The sequence below is a fragment of the Cyrtonyx montezumae genome, unplaced genomic scaffold (genome assembly GCF_038088225.1).
Source record: "Cyrtonyx montezumae isolate F1298 unplaced genomic scaffold, pur_monq_1.0 scaffold_0, whole genome shotgun sequence".
NCBI classification, from domain to species: domain Eukaryota; kingdom Metazoa; phylum Chordata; class Aves; order Galliformes; family Odontophoridae; genus Cyrtonyx; species Cyrtonyx montezumae.
In genome coordinates, this window is record NW_027071824.1 from 7,435,826 (window position 1) to 7,441,899 (window position 6,074).

Sequence of the window (6,074 nt, forward strand, 5' to 3'; positions counted from 1 at the left end):
TTCCCTTCCCCGCTAGCCCGCCCCGGCTGCGTCGTCACGGTCAGAGGGGAAGGAGCCGCGAAGGCGGAATTCTTGGCTTCAGGGTTTAACAACAAACAGGCGGACACGCAAATAATAAAAAAAGTAAAAAGCGCAGAAACACGAAATAACTCTCTTGAAAACACGCTGGGACGGCGAGAGAGGCCCTCGTTGATCGAGTTCTGCCCTTCTTAAAGGGGACAGCAAAGGCTGCAGTGCAGTTTGAGGAAGGAATCTTTCTCAGCAAGCGGAGGAAATTTGGGGAAGAAATAAGAGGTGGTGTGGTTAGCGGAGGAAGCAATAAAGTTGTGGTTTAAAGCTGTGAGGGTGAGCTTCGTTAATTAATTCCTACGCTCAAACACCAAGTTTCTATATGAGCTGGTGAAATTTGCCAGGAGATTGAAAACCTGCTGCAAGAATCCACCCCCTATTTATATTATTTTTTTTTCTTTACAAGGATGGGGATAGATTTGAATCCTGCTTAAAAATAACATCTTAGAAAAGCTATGAGAGGGACGTGAGTGGAAGGGAAAAATAAAAAGCAGGAGTTACCACACCCTGGGCCTTTCAGTATGCCAGTCAGTACAGCTGTAGGTTGGGTTTCCTCTTAGCTTTGAAGTACAGCCAGTCTTCACATTCCTGGGTGTGGAAGGCTTGCAACTCTATCCTCAGTGTTTGCCACGGCCCATTTTGTGTGGCTGACGAAAAAATCGCTCTTCTGTGTGCTTAATTCAATCATGTTTTATAGGGAATCCAATAGCTCAGGTAACCAGGGCCTATAAATTGCACTGTGGCTGGCCACATCTTTAAGAAATGGCACTGTCAACATTGCTTGTATAAATCCTAATGTGGACCAGCTTGCCCAGATCACTTCGGAAAAAATGACATAGGTTCCTAAATAAAGTTCTCCTCACAGAGCCTAAGCACCATTAAATTAAGCCCCTTCTTAAATAAAGCATAGACACAGCTGGCATTTGTCATTCAATTAATGACATTCAATCCAGGAATAGGTAATAGAAGAAAATCATCTGTGCACTTATGCATTCTCTGTCAGCTGCAGTCCTCGAGCACTTCCACTAGATGCCTCTATTGTTTTTAAAGTAAGATGCCAAAAAGTAATTCCTGCTCATCCTAATCTTTTAAGGCATATTTTAAAGACAATGCCTCTTGACGGTATAATTAAAATACGTTATTTGCAATCCCTCCAGAAAAATCCCAAGCTCATTTCAAAGCACACATCATATAAGTGTTATACAATATTAATATACAAAGCAGCTTCAAGTTGCTATTTTCTGTGATCTTTGTAATTAATCACCAAAAAGATCCCTCAAAATTTTTATCTGTCAAGAAATGGACACATGGCACAATGCAAAAAAGCAGGCCTATCAAAATTAAATATACATGCTTTTGTATAATTATTGGACAGTTTAGGAACGAGGGAGGCCCATGCAATGAATTAATAGCTATGCAGAAGTACATCCAGAGATACAAGTTTGGCTTTGTAATTTGGTCTCTAACTACAATAATTCAAGCTAAGAGTACACAGAAGACTTTTTAACTACTTTTATCCACTTAGTTGTGAGTAAAGTTTTCTTGGGGAGCATCCCGTTTTCTGGCCATAAAACTAATTATCCTATTCACAAGAAAGCAAATTCTGCTGTATATATTGTCTAGTTATAGACTATATAGAGTCTAGTTGGAGGCCTATAACTAGCAGCATTCCCTAGGGTGTTGTGCTGGGTCTGGTCTTGTTTAATATCTTCATCAGTGACTTGGATGAAGAGAGAGAGTACACCCTCAGGAAGTATGCTGATGATATGAAGTTAGGAGGAGTGGCTGACACACCAGAATGTCATGTTTCTGTTCAATGAGACCTGGACAGACTGGAGAGCTGGATGGAGAGGAACATTATGAGGTTTGACAAAGGCAAGTGCACAGTCCTACACCTGGGGAGGTGAATCAGTGCAAGTTAGGGGCTGACCTAGGTGTTCTGGTGAAAAACAGGTTGGCCGTGAGCCAGCAGTGTGCCCTTGTGGCAAAGGTGGACCAATGGTACCCTGGGGGGCATTGAAAGGAGCATGGCCAGCAGGTCAAGGGAGGTGATCCTCCCCTTCAACTGTGCCCTGGTGAGGAGGTCACATCTGTAGTACTGTGTCCAGATTTTGTCTCTCTAGTTTTACAAAGGCAGGGAACTTCTAAAGAGTTCAGTGTAGAGCTACAGAGATGATCAGGGGCCTGGAGAGTCTCCCTTAGTAGGGCAGCTGAGAGACCTGCGACTGTTCAGCCTGGAGAAGACTGAGAGGGAGGTTTATCAAAGCTTATAAATATCTAATGGGCAGGAGTCAAGTGGATGGGGCCAGCTCTTTTCACCCAGCAACAGAACAAAGGACAGTGGACACAGTCTGGAGCACAGGATTCGTATGAACATGAGGACAGACTTCTTTACTTTGAGCACTAGAACAAGCTGCCCAGGGAAGCTGTGGAGTCTACCGTGGAGAGATTCAAAACCCACCTGACTGCATTCCTGTGTAATCGACTCTAGGGAACCTGCTTTAGCAGTGAGGTTCGACCAGATGATCTGCAGAGGTCTCTTTCAACCCCTACAATCTTGTGATTGATGGCGTTACACAGTAATAATAACAGAATAAGAATTTTCTACCATCTGCTCTAAAAGGAGGAACCTTGGAGTCTACTCAATATAGCCACTCTGGGAAATGCTACTATGAGTCGCTACAAGCAATAGTTGATATATGCTCAGTTTCTCCCCAGCTTTGTTTAAAATTACTTAGCTCAAAGGGTCTAAATTATGAACGTATTTTCTTAATGACTGTGATTCAATAAAGAGTACTAGAATAACTTGAAATAGGCCACAGGGGAGAGAGGAAGCTCAGGAAATCAGGTGGAATATGCGTTTCTTCTTTCCTGAACACATGGTTGCTGCTTGCAAGCAGGGAAACCACTTTCTTTTTCACAGTTGCAGCTGCAGTGCTACATGGTGGGTGGCTACCAGGGATGTTCCAGATAAAAGGAATGTTAGCAGAAATTTCTATCCTTTTATTCTCACTCTTAGAATAGAATGAGAAGAATAAAACATAGATCTGGAATCATGTTTGAAGCTGCATACTAGAGGAAGAAGAGAGATTCTACAGCATCCTGTAAAAAATATATATATATATTTATGTCCAAGTCTGCTGAATCCTTGGAAAATTATTATCATTCCTTTTTGGATATTAAGATGCAACAAGCTTCATGCGTGACAGCTCTGGGGTGAATGACTGTTACACTCTATAATAGCAATTGTTATCAGTTACATCGTATAGGACATCTGCTACAGCATACCACTGAGTTTTGCTCCCCAAAGGGCAGTCAGGGTCTTGTGCCACAGAACAGCTTTTCTTTCAAAACTTCTTCTATTGCTTTTGTTGTTGTTGTTGTTGTTAGTTTGTATTCCCCTGTAAAATTTAAATAGAAATAACAATGTTCTTCCAAATCTACCTTCTCTACCTAGTACTTTGAAAATTTTAGTATGAAAATAGGTGTTAAATTAATCACAACCATACGATTTTCTGCATATTCTGTTAGGATTGGGTGAGACAAGAGACAGCGTAAGGCCTGCAGGGCTCAGCACAAGAGAGACATGAAGCTATTGGAGTGAGTCCAGAGGAGGGTTACAAAGATGCTCAGGAGCTGAAATGCCTCTTCTGTGAAGAAAAGAGTGAGCAGGGCTTGTTCATCCTAGAGAAGAGAAGACCCCAGGGAAGCTTCATCATAGCCCTCCTGTATCTAAAGGGATCTTATAAACAGGAGGGAGACTGACATTTTACACGGTCTGATAGTGATAGGACAAGGGAGAATGGTTTTAAAATAAAAGAGGAGAGATTTAAATTAGATACTAGTTGGAATTTTTTTACTCCAAGAAAGATGAGGTGCTGGCAGGAAAAACTGTGGTTTTTCCATCCCTGGAGGCACTCCAGGCCAGGGTGGATGGGGCTCTGGGCAGCTTGAGCTGGTGGGTGGCAGCCCTGCCCATGGCAAGGGTTTGGAACTGGGTGGACTTTAAAGCCCTTCCAACCCAAGCCCTTCCATGATTCTATGAAGTAAAGGAGTACCTGTTACTTTAGTAGTATCTCAAGTGTCCACAGCGTGGAGCTGTTTGCTAGCACATGTACGCTGAACAAGCCGAGGACCTCTTTCCAATCAGGAGCCGCTGAAGAACGTCACTGCTGCAGACTCCAATTCGATTTGGAAATCAAGTCATGAGTTTGTGTCTAGTGATACTCGGTATGCTTTAGCGTTCATCATTTAAGACATTAAGCTAAAGTTATCTTCAATGCTGCATCTATTTGTGAACTGTACACAACTGTCAATTGCCTGTCTTCCCTAAGACTATCCTAATCAAACAGGCTTAGACTGCAGTGAGTTAGCACAGCTTAATTTCAGTTGGATTGCTGTGTAAGAAGGTATCACTGCATGGCAGGATGAAGGTCACTTCAATTGGTACATGTACTGCCATGCTGGAAATAAAAGGCACAGGTTGTAACGGACAGTTACATGAAATATTAACTCATTTATATCTTTCATTTGTTCATCAAAGACTGCTGATCAGTGTGAGTCTAAGAGCCATAGGATTGCAGAGCATGAATATTAGAAAAAACTTTCTTAAAGAAAGGTGAGGACAAAACACAAATTCTGAAAGAAATGTTAAGAATTTTGATATGCTCAGTGGATTCTCTTTATGGACATTTCAGTATTTTCTCAGCCCATCAGCATTACTTAATATTTAATGTTAATTAATCTAATGATTGTTTACACGGGTTAATATTGATAGGACAAGGGTGAATGGTTTTAAACTAAGACAGGGGAGAATTAGGTTAGCTGTTAGGAGGAAGTTTTTCATTCTCAGGGTGGTGATGCCCTGGAACGGGGGTACTAAGTTGAACAACTTAAGCAACATATTTAACTTGATTGCTCTTTTGAGGCTATGTTCAGTGGTGAGCTTAGTAGATTTACATCTCCCTGGTAGAACAGACCTCTTTAAAAAGGCAAGTTAAGCCATGATTATGGCTGTTTTACTTTAAGCAGGGCTGTTGTTAGAGCAGCGTAATGCTGCCAGAGCACGGTAGTAAATATGGCAGTGCATTGTAAGAATGGCTTTTAGTCTTTAGACCAAAAAGAAACAGCTTCATCTGGTAGCGGGTGCTTTCCCTACCCATACCCTCACGCTGTGCACATACTACCTGTATTTTAGATCCTTTGAGCTTGAAAAGTAAAGTTTAATTCATGTTGAGTCAAGCAAATCCTTCCATACAAATAACTACTGGATATGGCTTATTCTGTAGCACACAATACATGTACAGTATCTTCAGTTGCTTCTTGCAATGTCTATCTTCAGCCATTCAGGCTGAAATTTCCTACGTTATGCTTCTTTCTTAATCTCTCTTCAGAAAGTACATATCTAAAAATAGAAGGCAAATCTGTTACTTTAATGATGTTCTTAGTTGTACTTGAATGTTTTAACTAGGACTTTAGATCTGGTAAAATAACAGATCATATTATTTTAGGGTGATGTGGCCTTTGTCTAAGCAATCCCATATGTAGTCACTTTGATTTGGCCACACTATTTGTGTCTGAAAACCTAACTCCCTTCTAAAGCAACCTAAACCATTGAAGCATATTCTGAGAAACACCTCTTAGGATGATTTCTGAATATATAAATGCATTTAGTAAGTTATCACTGGAACAATCTTTATGTTTATATATTTCCAAATTTAAAATAATAAATCTCCGCCTATGAAGCTCCTATCTTTTTCTTCCTTCTGAAATTAAGTATAAGGAGTTGCCCAAGGGGGCAACTGGGAAGCTGCAGGGAGACAGAGCCTCCAGCTGCTGTGCAGCTTGTCTGCTTCTTGCCAGCTGGCCTGGGTGGTCCATAAGCAGCAGAAAGGCACAGAGCCAGACTTCCGTAGGTCACCTGGAAGACTTTTGGCAGTTTTACTTTCCCTTGCCTGTTCTCTCCATTCTTCTCATCTGTATTGGTGATGATTTCCACCTGTCGG